Here is a 16,588-nt window from a genome sequence, read left to right as displayed (position 1 = left end):
CAGATGCCTTTTTATGCAAAGTAAGGTAGCAATAAAACTGTGAGTAGGAGTCAGGTCTTTCAAACATTTTTGTAAACTAAAACATACAAGTTCAGCAGAATTCTGATCAAATTAACATTTTATTTGTTCCATACACATTGAGTAAAGAGAGTACTAAAAAGCATCTGAGAAACTTTGGCATTACAGAATCAATAAAAGACATACTAGTAATCATAAACTAGGAGAATAATGGTAATAACTACCATAATTAATCAATGGTAGTTTAAATTATCCTTTTGTCATTTTAGGATAATCAACAGTTCAATAAGCAGCACAAACTTCTCGACATTATGGAATTGCATAGAGGTTTCTTTTATCACTTCACTAAGAAACTTGACTACTCTGAAATCTCAACAAGTGAGAATTGGGGAGTGAAAAGTTACACTTAAAAATTTTAGCCACCAAAACAGCAGCAAGACACAGGTAATCTTATACATTTCTAAAATGAGCCTGGAGATTCCTGTTCTCTGATTTACGTGCTCTGACTCATCTTCTTCCGAGGAGAGAGCAGGGGGCCAGTGAACATATGGGAGTTCACAAACCTAACCAGGATTGAGTTGCTAATTAACTGATTTCGAATTAATCAAAAGGGATACTATCCCTAAAGAATTTGGGCAGATCTTATGAACTGAGAAATATTATCCTAGTGCCCTAGAATAAAGCAAATCACCATATTTTAAAGTGTGTATGGATGGTGCCCTGGCATGGATCCCAGGAAGGCTGGCCTCTGGGAATTACAACTGACCTCTTCCTAAACATTCTTTCTGTGGCATTATCAGAATAATTATGACCTACTATTTTACAACTATGAGGAAATAATTCTTCCAACAATTTAAAATAGATCATAAGTGGGTTTTTACATAAGTGAGTCATGTCTCTTCATGACATTAACTGACATCTTGGCTCCACCCATAAAGATTCTGAGCAGAAGACCCAGAAAAATGTATGAAATTCATGGAAAATGTGCTCCATTAAGTTCATACTCCCTTATAAGCAGTGAACGTCACTTGTTTATGTAGCAATAGCAAATTAATATAGGTATAAAACAGATATTTATCATTTGTATATTCTCTAGGGTAACCCACATTGGTAGACATTTAACTACTTGATATATTCTTGACTACATTCTTTTAATTGGAAACGGTAAGCTTCGTTCAGGTTAGTTGGTTTCAGTAATAGAAAAAAGAAAATATCCTGCTTGGATTTTGTCTTTTGAGAAAATCTTGGTAGAACAGTTAAGTTTGTAAAGTATTTTTTGTTGGATACTAAAATGACTATCTCTATACATTAGATACAAATAGAGAAATGGTAGTAAGATCGTAGACTTCTTTTTTCTTTTTTTTTTTTTGGCTTTTTGGGTCACACCCGGTGATGCTCAGGTGTGACACACTCCTAGCTCTGCACTCAGGAATCATTCCTGGCAGTGTCTGGGGAACCATATGGGGTGCTAGAAATCGAACCCGGGTCAGCCGAGTGCAAGGCAAACACCCTACCGGCTGTAATATCGCTCCAGCCCCAAGATCATAGACTTCTTATCATTCACATTTTATAGATAATTTTATAGGAATTACTTATCTAGGCGCCACACAAATAATTTTCCTTCTACTATGCTTCTGTCTAATTTCAAACATTTTCTTTAAGAATTCTCTAGAGACTTAAATAAGATGATGGCATAATGAATTCTCTTATAAACCCTACCTGCCTATAAGGCAGAAATATAAGTAGTAATCCTGTTTATTTTACTCCACCCTTGATTTCCCCTGGGAATATTGGCAGCAACTTTCACTCTATGAAATTGCTACTGGCTGACAGAATGCAGGGAACAACTCTGGAGGCAGAAATTATACCTGTTAGAGTAATAAAAATATTATTCATAATAATTATAACTGTTAATTGGCTACTTCATATGTTGTCTCCTCTATTCCCTTTTACATTAGTTCATACAAAGAGCATATAAGGAGGTAATATTCATTAAAATTAGAAAATTGAGTTTCAGTAGGATTAAATAATTTAATGAAAAAATAAAGGCCATGTAGCTTTTAATGTTATATGCAGATACAAAGTTCGATTGCCTGCTCTAAACGTGTATTGTTATCACGACTTCATGTTACTATGATAAGGACACTTCAGACTAGAAAGAATGGCAGAAAATATGAATAAGCATACAGATCTTCAAACCAAATAATTCTTTCTTCTTTTAGGTTATTCTACAAAACATAAGCTAAACCAATTTATTTGACATATATTAACTGATAGTACAAAATATGTATATGTGTAATAGTTATAAAATGTTTTATATACAATATTATCTAAACCATTAATTATTTAACACTGTCATGTAGTATTATGAAAATGAAATTATACACTACTCTATTTAGCTTTATGCTAATTGTTATGATTTGAAAAATTTGCATATCCTACTTGTAAATTCACTAGTCATAATGATTTGTTCTATAGTACACCAATAAAATTTTTTGTACACTAAATTTGACATGTATTTTCTATTCTTTATTATAAATTGTAAACTTATAAAAGCTCTCATTGAGTAATTTGCTTCAGATTTTTAGTGAAACCTTTGAATAAGTTATTTTTAAATGTATTTCTTCAAAATATCGCTATTTTCTCCAAGAAATAAAAGGTGATCAAAATTTCATAGGCACTTAAAGGCCCAAAACAATTGTCTCTTTTTAATTCTAAAACAATACATGATTTTAAAGTTTACAAAGCATGACTATTCAGCGATTACTTTGCATTTAGAGGAAAAAATAATTCAGAAAGTAAGCAGAGTCTTGAAGGGGAAGAGTTACCCAAGGACGACTGCATTTTTTTTGTTTCCTTGGTAATGTTCATTTTCCAATAGTCACTTCAAACATCCACCTTTATAGTTCATTATGACACAAGTCTAATTGCAATACTGCATCACAAAATTCCTCAAATAAGGTAAATAATAAGCAGCTCTCTTTTTCATGCTCTTCTTTATAGCACACTCCTCTCGTATCCTGAATATAAAAAACAATGCTGAGGGGATAGCCTATGATGAAAAAAGTAAACTAAATTCTCTTAAAGAGGAAAACATTAGTAGACAGCTACAAGCAAAATCACTAACTTGTCTGTGTATAACACATAGCACCTGAGAACTATAAAAGCTCAGGGAAGGCATTGCAAACTAAATGCGTCTGTCTGTTTACACATCATTGGAAAAGAAATTCTTACTTCTATTTCAGCAGTCATTGCGGCAAAAGCCACACAGCACCCAGCCATTCATTTATCAACTCCATTATTTCATTGCTTAATTGGGAGAGAGCACACCTGCAATGATGATCTTGACATAACATAAACAGGAACTGTTTCTCAGACTGGAAGAAAATGTTGAATCAAGCAATTAGCTAGTGGAAGATTAAACAAAGGGGATACAGAAACTTTCTAATTGTGTTGTTGTAAAGAGAAGTATGTTTCACAAAACTAAATAAATCAAGGAGAACTTAAACAACGGAGTTGTGGGTCCAGAAAGTATCTTCATTCAGTCTAAAGGAAAGAGAGCAGAACTCTCTCCAAAGGCTGTCTAATTTACAAGAATTCAATAAACTCCATAATGTAGGCTAACAGCGAGGAGCAGAGATGCTTCCAATTAAAAGCATCTTCTATTTGGCCACAAATGCAACTCATTATAAGGAGTAGCTATGCTAATTATATATTACTTAGGCAAATATTAAAATTAGACCACATTCCCTCGGCAGACATCAGCCGACAGGAGGAGGGGGCCTTTTGAGGTAGGCACAGAGGCAAAGGGGAATCGTCCTAGAATTGATGAACACTTGGATAATGAAGAGTTAATTACATGAATTTGGCTACAGGAGGAGATTTGAATTCTTGCTAATTTATTGAAGTAGGAACCACCACTGTATTTGGTGGATTATCCAGGCAATGAAGCAGGTGACAGGAATAAATTTAAAATGGATAATTCATGATTGCAATGCTGCTTATGAAATAGAAGTTTTGTGAGCCTAATTATTTGCAAAGCTGTACTGTGCACTCAGTCTAACTTCTTTCCCATCCTTGACTTAGATGAAATTTACTTGCATAACAAGTAGGACAAATTTTACTAAAAATATACCATTTTTCTATTTCAATTTCATTTGGGGTATAAAATTGAATGAAAATCTACATATTTATATATCAACCATTACTGTAGACTGGGTTTACATATAACCTTTTTCCACTTATTTTGCTTGAGAGTGATTTTTAAAAGTCTGGTGCATAAAAAGCTATTGCATAAAGTGCTTAACTAAATCAATTTATTTCCAACTGCATAATTTCTGAAGTTCAATTACATATTTTATCTGTGGAGATGACTGCAGTAGTCTTCACATCTTAGAAGGTAGACTGCTTTAGTAACTGACCATTATAGTGAAAACACATTAGGTTAAACTGAAGTCTTTCTGTGTGTTCCAACTCTTTCTACTTTATATAAAAGGGAATAATTTTCCACATAAATATATTGCATATTTGTAAAATTTTTCACATTTCTCTGAAATTTCACCTAAACTGAAATTATAATTGTTTTTAAAATTTAAGAGATCAATCAAAAATTTATGATGAGGCTCATATAAATGTAGAGATTCCTGGTACTCATATTGAATATTTGAGGTGTCTAACCATTTGTCATCACTCGAAGCATGAATAAGCAGCCACAATTTCATACTATACAAGGTATGAGCATGGTATCTGAGCAGAGAAAGCCATACATCTTCATAACAAATTGGTTTTCCGCTAACTTTTGCAAAACAGTGAATACAGAAACCCATGCAATAGAATGATATCAATAATGCTGGGAATCTGTAAAGGAGCAAGGACATCTGTGGGTACCAATGGCAACAATGTATGGAAACTTCTTGTGTTTTTTTCCTTAGTTTTTTTTTTTAATGCTGCTAACACACCTAAAATCTCAGAAAATTGATCCGCTACTGCCTAATATTCTGTAGTGTCATTATTCACAGGTCTCAAAGGAAGCATATCCCTCAGTCTAGACTGGGAAGCTACTTCCTACAAACAGCAAGCACCACAAAGAAGGACAAAGAACAGAGATAGATCCCATTAGATATATGCAGGGCAAATGGCCACTGCTGCATGCCTTTGGGCCTAACTTTCCACTTGCGCTGACTCTAGAGAGGGCATGATTCAGCATAACTTCTGGATCTACCCATTATGTAAACATAAAAATGCATTAAAAAACATTAAAAAGATGCTGGATGAGGAGGTCACAGTTGAGTACACTGGCCTGTGCTGGTTTTGTTCACTCTTCTATCTAACGACATCCTGACCCCAGTACCTCACAGTAGCTGGATAAAAAGGCATAGGAGATATACTTGTAGTTATCCTTGTTTTATCTTTAGGCTGATTGAATCACGAAGAACCTTTATGCTGGCATGCTACCCAACAAAAAATTACCATTCATGAGGCTTTTTTTTAATATTTAAATCTCATCAAAAGAATTACTTAGGTCTTAAAGTACTGGTATCTGCAAAACATATGCATTTGAAATTGAGGAAAGAACAATTTTACAAAAAATTTTTTTGAATCTGGCACCCTCATGGCCCCAGGACCTGATCTCAACCCAGCATCCAATGGGCAGGGACCCCCGGCTCCCAACCACTGCTGAAGACCCCGCGCTTCCTGCTTCTTCATCCATGTGCACCAGTCCCTGTCATATGGGGCCAGAAGGGGGCGTGGCCTCTTCTGTAGTGGGCCTGGCCTCTGCTGCAAGGGGCGTGGTTTCTGGGGGCGGCTGCCGCTCACATGCCAAAGTTATTTTCCCCTTTTTTAGTACATCTCAAACCACATTACCTAACAACTCCCTGGCTACCTCAAACACAAAAGGCAAATAGGCCACTAACCTACTCTAATTGCACCAAAATATCCTTTCCAATTACAAATCCTTTCCAATTACACCAAAACACCAATGAACACAAGAAGATATACAAGCCCAATGTAAAAGAACACATCCTCCGAACCTTTACCAGAAACCTCATAAAGAGAGACCAGTGCTAGTGAACTGAAAGGTCCCATCTCTATATAACCACGGCAACATAAAGAAACAGTGCAAATCAGTGAGGAGAGGATGAAGGAAAGAGTCCAGAAGCCTCAGCAGGGGATACCCACAAATATAATATCTCTGATAAAGGATTCAGAGAAGAAATGCTGAGAATGTTCATCAAACTTAAAGAAACAGTGGAACAGTCAGCGAAAAAAATACAGGAAGATATGAGAGCAGAAATAGGAAAGCTATGTTCAGAAATGTGACGAATAAAAGACTCGGTAGATGAAATAAAAAACACAGTGAATGCCCTCAACAGTAGAATGGCTACAGCTGAAGATAGAAACAGTGAGCTTGAAGATGTGCAGTAGAAACATCACAAGCTACAACCAGCAATGGGAAAAGACCTTAAAATAGCTCTAGGGTGAATCAGAGATGTAGGGGATGATTCCAAGAGGAATAACATTAGAATCATCAGAGTTCAGGAAAGACAGGGAGGCAATCCTAATGAAAAGCCACAGTTAAAAAAATTATTGCTGAAAAGTTCCCAGAGATGGATAATTCAGACGTACAGATCCTAGGAGCCTGAAGGGTGCCAGCTAGAAGAGACCCTAATAAAAAGACTCCAAGACATATCATAGTCAGAATGATGGATGCCACAGATAGGGACACAATACTGCAAGAAGCAAAGTCAAAAATGAAATCAGATAAAAAGGAGCACCCCTTAGATTCACAGCAGACTTATCTGAGGAAACCCTTCAAGACAGAAGATAATGGTGGGATATAGTGAAAAAACTCAATGAAATGAAGCCTCACCAAGAATACTCTATCCAGCTAAACTATCACCCAAAAGAAGGAACCATATACAATTTCATGGATAAACAATAGCTCAAGAACTTCATAGACTCAAAATCAAATATAAAAGGACAAAAGGGCTCCTGTAAGAGAAGAAAAACTCTTAAAAGCACAACAACCTCTGCAGAAAGATGTCACAAAACTCCACGACATTAATTTCTATTGATGTCAATGGTCTAAATGCACCCATCAAGAGACAAAATGGCAAATTGGATTCAGAAACTGAACCCAGCATTCTGCTGCCTACAAGAAACACAGCTGAATGGTCAGAGTGAGCACAGACTCAAAGTTAAAGGGTGGAAAACAATCCTTCAAGTAAAGAACTCCCTCAAAAAAGTCAGGGTGGCCATACTAGTATCAGACAACATAGATTTCAGGTTGAAAAAGATTAAAAGGGACAGCAAAGGCCATTTTTTATAATCAAGTGTAGGATGACATTGCTTTGTCCTTTCCCCCTTGCCACAAGGGGCTTAGGTTCATCCCGGTCACACCCATTAAGGTGCTCCCGAGTCACTCCCATTTCTTTATCTGTAACTACTTCTCTATGCTGTCTTCCCCAAACAGTTAATCAGCTTTTTCCTCTAATCTGACTCTGTTAATTTGTAAGGTAAGACCTTTCTAGGACACTGAATTTATATTATAAGTTAATATTGCCTTTCTCCTCTCCTTATGTCTTTTGAATAATTTACTTTAAAGCAATGTTCTTTTTGTGTAGACACAAGAAGACAATATTATGCTTTTCTAACTTGGGACTTAATTGGCTTCAAATATTATTCATTCCCGGGCATCTGCTTTCTCCACTTTCCTCAGTTGCCCTCTGTTCCTAGCACCCCAAAAGCAATGTTCCCGACAAGGGACGGGACAGACCTAGGGCAAGCGGTGAGTTATGTGCTACCTTGGTATCGAGATGGCCTGGCCAAAGTGCCTAATTCTTAACTATAAGTTAAAAGCTTGATCATGGACGAATGCTGTCATGATCCAAAAGTAATGACGAGACTAGGACCCTGCTAGGGATAGGAAAGACTATCTGGCCTGAGCACTGTAGTCTGAGATTGAGATGGCCCCAGGAGAGCAATTCTATAAGCTTTAATGTATTTCTTATTGTGTCCATACAAAATGATTAATATTATGAGTGCTTATATGTTTGCTGGATGAGGAGAGGAGAAACACACTCATGGGACTCTGCCCTTGGGTGGATCCTCCAGCTGAAAGAGAATCAGTCCTAGGAGAAGCATCCCCTGAAGGAAAGGAACCTTACCTCTATTGATTGTGACCACACCTATATGTACACTCCAACCCCCTCATGCTGAGGGGATTTAACTAGGCTGTAAGAGTGGTTTGGGGGGGAGCAAAATCCAGAGAGAGAGATCCAGAGCTGGGAGAGAAGCAGAGAGAGAGAATGAAATAAACTGATCAACCAACCAGTTTGGCCTTCTTCCTTCCATCGCCTGCCCTTGACCAACAGTCACACACAGCGGTTCCAGAGTATCTAACATGGGTGGTGAGACAGAGCCACCCGGAGAGCCCGAGAGTGCCCATGCCCATCAGTGTGCTTTAGTTTTTTACAATCAAGGAATATGTACAGCAGGAAGAACTCACACTTCTAAACCTAATGAGGGACCAACTAAATACTTAAAACAACTAACAGATTTTAGGGAGGACATTGCTAGCCACACAATAGTAGATGGAGACTTCAAGACTGCCTTACCACCTCTGGATAAATCAACAACATAAAATCTCAGCAAGGAAAAACTGGCTTTGAAGGAAGAAATAGAAGAGAGGGGGCTAATAGATCTATACAGAGCTTTGCATCCCCATAAAAAAAGAATACATATTCTTTTCCAGTGCACACAGAACATTCTCCAAAATAGATCATGTGCTCACCACAAAGCATACTTCAATAGAATCAGGAAGATAGAAATTGTATCAATTGTCTTCTCAGACCATGATGCACTGAAGATAGAAATTAATCATGCACAGATGCAGATGAACAAATCATACACCTGGAAATTAAACAACTCAATGTTGAACAATGAGTGGTCAGGGAGGAAATCAAGGAAGAAATCAAAAAGTACCTGGAAACCAAATGAGAATAAAGACACGAGCTACCAGAACCTGTGGGATGCAGCTAAATCCATGTTAAGATGAAAATTTATAGCTCTGCAAGCATATCTCAGAAAGTAAGATAGGGCCCACCTAAATAACCTGACCTCACAGCTCAAGAGCTTAGAAAAAGACCAACAAAAGGAGCTCATACCAGGCAGAAGGAAAGAAATAATAAAACCTAGAGCAGAAATCAATGACATGGAAACACAAAAAACAAGCGGAAAGATCAATGAATCTAAGAGCTGGTTCTTTGAGAAAATAAATGATTGATAAACTGCTAGCACAACTCACAAAAAAAGAAAGAAAGGGAACTCTAATAAACTGAACTAGAAATGAAAAGGGGCAGAAATGAAAAGGGGTACATCACAACAGAAATCAAAGAAATTCAAAAGATCATCAGAGAGTACTTCAAAAGTCTGTATGCCACAAAACAGGAAAATCTAGATGAAATGGATAAATTCCTGGATTCCTATAACCTCTAAGGCTGAACCAAGATGATTTAGAATACCTGAATAGGCCCATTACTATCAGGGAAATTGAAACTGCAATCAAAAGTTTCTCCAGAAACAGAAGTCCAGTTCCAGATGGATTCACTAGCGAATTCTTCCAAACATTTAAAGAGGACTTGTTACCAGTTCTCCTCAAGCTTTTCCAGGAAATCGAGGAAACAGAAACACTCCCAAACAGTTTATATGAGGCACATAACACCCTAATACCAAAAGCAAACAGAGACACCAGAAAAAAAAGAAAACTACAGACCGATAACTCTGAAGAATATAGATTCAAAGATCCTCAACAAAGTATTAGCAAACAGAATCAAACAACTCATCAAAAAGATCTTACACCACGACCAAGTAGGATTCATCCCGGGGGCGCAAGGATGGTTCAACATTCGGAATTTAATCAACATAATCCACCATAACAACAAAAGAAAAGATGGAAACCATATGATCATATCAGTAGATGCAGAGAAAGCATTTGACAAGATCCAGCACCTGTTCATGATGAAAACTCTCACCAAAATGGGTATAGAAGAGAACTTACTCAAGGTAGTCAAAGCCATCTACCACAAGCCTATAGCAAGCATTATTCTCAATGCGGAAAAACTAAGGGCCTTCCATCTAAGATCAGGGACAAGACCAGGATGCCCACTCTCATCACTTCTGTTCAATAGAGTGCTGGAAGCACTTGCAATAGCAATTAGGCAAGACAAAGACATTAAGAGCATCCAGATAGGAAAGGAAGAAATCAAGGTCTCGCTATTCTCAGATGATATGATATTATATTTAGAGAACACCAAAACCTTTACCAAGAAAGTCCTCGAAACAATAGACTCGTATAGTAAAGTCACAGGCTATAAAAATCAATACCCAAAACTCCATGGCTTTCCTATACACAAATAATGAGAGAGTAGAATATGATATGAAAAAAGCAATTCCGTTCACAATCATGTCTCAGAAAATTGAGTACCTCGGAATCAGCATAAATAAGGAGGTGAAGGACCTGTACAGAGAAAATTACAAAACACATCCTCTGCTCATGGACTGGGATAATTAACATTGGCAAAATGGCAATACTCCCTAAAGCATTATACAGATTTAATGTGATTCCTAGAAGGATACCCATGACATTCTTCAAGGAAGTGGACTCCTGAATTTCATATGGAGCAACAAACTCCCATGAATAGCTAAAGCAATTTTGGGAAAAAAAGAAGATGGGAAACATTACCTTCCCTAACCTCAAACTCTACTACAAAGTGGTAATAATTAAAACTGCATGGTACTAGAACAAAGGCAGAGGAGTAGACCAGTAGAACAGGGTAGAATATCCTTACACACACCCTCAAATATATGATCATCTAATCTTTGATACGGGAGCACAAAATGTGAAGTGGAGCAAGGAAAGCATCTTTAACAAATGGTGCTGGTAACACTTGACAGCTACATGCAAAAAAAAGGGGGAGGGCTTATAACTATACCTAATGCCATGCAGAAAAGTCAGATCAAAATGGATTAAAGACCTCAACATCAGACCAGAAACCATAAGTTTCATTGAAGAGAAGTTCAGAAAAACCCTCCACGACACTGAAACTACAGGTATCTTCAAAGATGACTCGCCACTGACCAGGCAAGTGGAGACAGAGATAAACAAATGGGACTACCTTAAACTGAGAAGCTTCTGCACCTCAAAAGATACAATGGCCAGAATACACAGACAGTCTACAGAATGAGAAAGTATATTCACCCAATACCCATCTGAAAAGGGGTTGATATCAAGGATTTATAAGGTACTGGTTGAACTCCACAAGAAGAAAACATCCAACCCCATCAGAAAATGGGGCAATGAAATTAACAGAATATTTCCCAAGAAAGAAATATAATGGCTAAAAGACACATGAAAAAATGTTCCTCATCACTAATCATCAGGGAGATGCAGATCAAAACAACAATGAGATGCCATCTCACAAAACAGATTGGCCCAAATCCAAAAATACAAAAGCGACCGGTGTTGACGCGGATGTGGGAAAAAAGGGACTCTCTTTTACTGCTGGTGGGAATGCTGACTGGCCCTTTTGGAAAACAGTATGGATGCATCTCAAAAAATTAGAAATTGAGCTCCCATTTGATCCAGCAATACCACTTCTGGGAATATATCCTGGAGATGCAAAAAACTATAGTAAAAGTGACATCTGTACCTATATGTTCATTGCAGCACTGTTCACAATAGCCAGAATCTGGAAATAATCCGAGTGCCCGAGAACAGGTGACTGGCTAAAGAAACTTTGGTACATCTACACAATGGAATACTATGCAGCTGTTATAAAAGATGAAGTCATGAAATTTGCATATATGTGGATCAACATGGAAAGTATTATGTTTAGTGAAATAAGTCAGAAAGAGAGAGACAGACATAGAAAGATTGCCCTCATTTGTGGAATATAAAGTAACAGAATGGGACAATAGCACTCAAGAATAGTAGAGATAAGTACCAGGAGGATTACTCCATAGATTGGAAGCTGGCCTCACATGCTGGGGGAAAAGCAACTCAGATATAAAAAATAAGCAAATGGTGCTAGAAGGGCCTTCTAGGGATGGGAGATACGGGTTGAAAATAGGCTATAGACTGAACATGATGCCTACTTAATACCTCTATAGCAAACCACAACACCCAAAAGGAGAGCAAAAGGGAATGCCCTTCCACAGAGGCGGGGTGGGGTGGAGGGGACAGGGTGGGGGTGGTGGAAAGGATGCTGGGATCACTGGTGGAGGGATAGGTACTTGATCATTGTATGACTGGAATGCAAGCATGAAAGATTTTAAGTCTGTAACATTATCTCACAGTGATTCACTAATAAAAAATTTAAAAAAATATGAATCTAATTATAAGATTTCATATGTGACATCAAAAATATTTACTCAAATTTCTTTGAAATTTACAACTGAATGACTATTAGTCAGTATCTAAGCATTTAAATGTGCTGATTATATTTCAAAGATCTGTAAGAAATTTCTCATAAATCCTTTCTGGAAATACGTTTACTTTATTGAAGTAAAATTATTTTATATGACCATATATATTTTACGGATACAATTTCCTCTCATGTAAATGGCTCTTCTAAAAATATTTATACATGAGTTATTACAAATGTTAAAACAATATCTTTGTAATACTGAAGATTATTATCCACCTAATTATTTCTAAGATGAATATACAAATGTAGTTATTACAGTAGAAATGTGACATAATTAGTGGTTTCCAGTAGTTTTGAAATAAATAAGTTGTTAGTAGTCACACAAATGTCAACAAGTATTTGTATACTGATAATTATTTCATATTTTATACATGTATAAGAAATTGTATTTCAATGAGCTTAGAGATATTTGAAAATTATATTATGAATATATTTTTTCTAAAAGTTACTTATGCTGTTAAATATAATTTCCTAATTTCCTTCCAAATTAGGATATGCTCAAATTAATATGCTCTATCTTATGGGTTTTTTCTTTCTTTTTTTTTTTTTTGCTTTTGGGTCACACCTGGTGATGCACAGGGGTTACTCCTGGCTCTGTAACTCAGGAATTACCCCTGGAGGTGCTTGGGAAGATGGGAATCAAACCCAGGTTGGCCTCATGTAAGGCAAATGCTCTACACACTGTGCTATTGCTCCAGCCCCTCTATCTTGTGTTTTGTACATTGAGAGTGATCAGCAGTATGGATTTCAATGGCAGTAGTATGTTTTGATTTACTGTTCCCTTGGGTCTATTTACCTTGAGTTGAATTGCTTCTTCACTGAATATGAAGCAATAAGCATCCCTCCCCATTTATGACTGCTTTAAACTTTCTCTTCATCAAAACCCAGACAGAAGTCTACACATCCATTTTTTAAAGCATATAGTTTGGTACAAGTTGGTTTACATTCTACGAAATTAAAGATTTTGAAATGAAAACCACAGGTAGTCTGCATTTTTATATTTAATATACATATGCACATGTACATATATATGTATACTCAGTTTCCATTTATGAAAAGTAACATGTATGGCTTCTATAATATTTTCTTTACAACTTGGCTGATGTTGTTTTATTTTCCACTTTCTATAATTCTGTAATATTCTACCTATAACAAAATATCTAGATAGATGTTCAGGGATCTAATTAATGTGGAAGAAAGTTTAATAATTGGTGGGGGAGTAGTTTGGGTATACTTAAACCTCCAACATCCCAAGAGCATTCAAAGTATCAGATATTTGTATTATTTTCTAATTTTTTAAAACAACTCACTTAAGTGTATTTTTGTTATTTTACAGAAGTGAATCTTTTATTATTTATGTGTACATTTAATGAAAACATATTTTATAATTCATAACAGTATTCTGTCTTTTAAAATCTCACAAGCTTGAGAAAAGTAAAATGTTTAAGGCACTTTCCCTGCATCGTGCTGGTCCTGGTAAAATCCCCATCACTACATATGGTTTCCCAACCACTAAAACAGGGCACTCATGAGGACAGAGTCAAGAAATAGTTTCTGAGCACCTCTGGATGAGCATCCCCCCCCCAAACAAAATCCTAAAATCATAGAATTCCAAATTCAAATCACATCTACTCTTATAAGGTCTATTCTTTTTAAATACTTTTACAATTTTAAGATAAAATACATTTAATTACTTATACTAATGAATCCAAATGGTTGAAGTAACTTGTAATACTTAAGTATATTTTTGGGACCAATGAGCATTAGCATCGCTTGTTAAGTTGTTGAAAATGCAATATCCATGGTTTTGCCTAGGATATACTAAATTAAAAACTATAGAGATCTATCTCCAAAATATGTTTTGCTTGAAGTTGAAGACTATAAGGAATGAAGAATAAGGAATAGTTGTAGAAGAATATTTGTGGTCACTCTTCAGAAGATTTTGTCATTTCAGAGAAGGCGTCCCCAGGTAATTTCTACAATTTGTGCTATCTGTTATTTTATCCCTTGATTACATTATAATAAATATAATGCTGTGAGATTTTTATAAATTCAAATATCCAAGAAATCATAAAATTTGACATGCCAACTGACAAAGACATATTGGTAAAATATTATATTTATCCCAATTAATAGCCCAATCTCCTACAATTTCTATGTTCCTGGGCAATGTACTAATTTCCTCATTCATCTTTATAGAAAGTACCATGTTCTAAATTGGTTTTGTACTAAATGATCCCTAAACATTAAAAACTTATGAAGAAATCATATTCATTTGGAACTTAAACTTAGCCAGGAAATGTTTTATACCTTAATATAAGAGTTGCGCACAAAAAAAAGTTAGAGATTCTAACATTATCCTAACTCCCATTAAGTGAGATGGCTATAATGATACATAAATTTTAAGTAAGGGAGGTGAAATTTGAAACCAAGCAGAAATGGTTTCCCAAAGATATACTGCCAAAGCCAAAGTAAGAATATTTGAAAAGGATAAAATTTATCTTGCAATATAGCACATCACTAATAATCATATGTTGTCTTTTAATTAATAAAATTCAAGTGGATAATAATCCTGTCTACCCCAATAATATCATATTATAATTATAATTGCTAAACCTATTAACAGGCAATTTGGTTATAAGTATCAACTATAACTAGAGAATGAGAAGAGTGAGAGCTCTTTATATATTATTATATATTATATGTCCATTTGCATCCGGGTCCCCGCGTTTCGCGCTCCGCTCACCCGCCGGCTTCACTCCGAGGTTGTCAGGTGCTGCTTGTTCTGGCTCTTCCAGCATCGGAAACACAGGTTTGAGCTTCTCATCCTGGAAACTGTGCATGACCATAATGAGGCTTGTAATTCTTGATAACTATGACTTGGCCAGTGAGTGGACAGCCAAGTACGTCTGTAATCGCATCATTCAGTTCAAGCCCAGTCAGGAGAGATACTTTACACTGGGCTTACCTACAGGGAGTACACCTTTATTGTGTTATAAAACACTAATAGAATTTCATAGGAATGGAGACCTCTCATTTAAGTATGTGAAAACCTTTAACATGGATGAATATGTAGGACTTCTCAGAAATCATCCTGAAAGCTACCGTTCATACATGTGGAATAACTTTTAAAAGCATGTTAATATGATCCCAATAATGCTCATATACTTGATGGGAATGCAACAGATTTACAAGCAGAATGTGATGCTTTTGGAAAAAAAATAAAAGAAGCTGGAGGAATTGATCTTTTTGTTAGAGGAATAGGTCCAGATGGTCATATCGCTTTCAATGAGCAAGGATTCAGTTTAGTTTCAAGGACAAGATTAAAAACTCTAGCAATGGACACAATGGACACCATTTTGACCAATGCAAAATATTTTGATGGAGATTTGTCAAAGGTGCCAGCTATGGCTCTAGCAGTTGGTGTGGGGACAGTAATGGATGCCAGAGAAGTTACGATCCTCATAACAGGTGCACATAAGACATTTGCCCTGTACAAAGCAATTGAAGAAGGAGTCAATCACATATGGACTGTTTCTGCTTTTCAGCAGCATCCCCAAACCATTTCTGTGTGTGACGAAGATGCCACCTTAGAATTGAGTTAAAACTGTGAAATACTTTAAAGGTGAGCATTAGAATTTCAGATGGAGAACATGAGAATGTTCCACTGTAGATCTGAAGTTGATGGTGGAAAGTAAATTCCACTAAGAACTTAATATGTCCACCGTGGCCTATTGAAAGCTGGCCTAGTGTGGAAGTATGAGTAGCCGAGCCTTTCAAAGAACTGAAATGCCTCACCTCAGACAATAGTAACTCCAAAGTTCATCCCTTTTTTTAATGAAGAGAGTTTCTTCTATCTCTATTTCCACTAAATAGATTTTTCTTGAAATTTAAAACTTAACATATTACTTTCATATTTAATATTTTCAGACTGGAGCGATAACATAGCGGGTAGGGCGTTTGCCTTGCATGCGGCCGACCTGGGTTCTATTCCTCCATTCCTCTCAGAGAGCCCAGAAAGCTAACCGAGATTATCCCGCCCACAGAGCAGAGCCTGGCAAGCTACCTGTGGCATATCCGAT

The 16,588-nt window shown here is 36.4% G+C and overlaps 1 protein-coding gene and 1 pseudogene across 6 annotated transcripts in view; one reads left to right on the top strand and one right to left on the bottom strand.

Annotated features, from left to right (window-relative positions):
- The window catches only part of LINGO2 (leucine rich repeat and Ig domain containing 2), a 1,273,527-nt gene that overhangs the window by 1,160,165 nt on the left and 96,774 nt on the right, over positions 1 to 16,588 (bottom strand). Inside the window, exon 2 of one of the 6 annotated variants that reach the window (XM_055140505.1) lies at positions 15,253 to 15,341. The exons of the other annotated variants lie outside the window; for them this stretch is intronic. The gene's annotated coding sequence lies outside the window, so the exon portion shown is untranslated. The remainder of the gene's footprint in view (positions 1 to 15,252; positions 15,342 to 16,588) is intronic. 6 annotated transcript variants of the gene reach the window in all.
- LOC101541478 (glucosamine-6-phosphate isomerase 2-like) lies at positions 15,342 to 16,142 on the top strand (annotated as a pseudogene).

Source organism: Sorex araneus, chromosome 1 (assembly GCF_027595985.1).
Source record: "Sorex araneus isolate mSorAra2 chromosome 1, mSorAra2.pri, whole genome shotgun sequence".
Classification (NCBI taxonomy): domain Eukaryota; kingdom Metazoa; phylum Chordata; class Mammalia; order Eulipotyphla; family Soricidae; genus Sorex; species Sorex araneus.
This window is presented reverse-complemented; position numbering and strand designations above follow the sequence as displayed.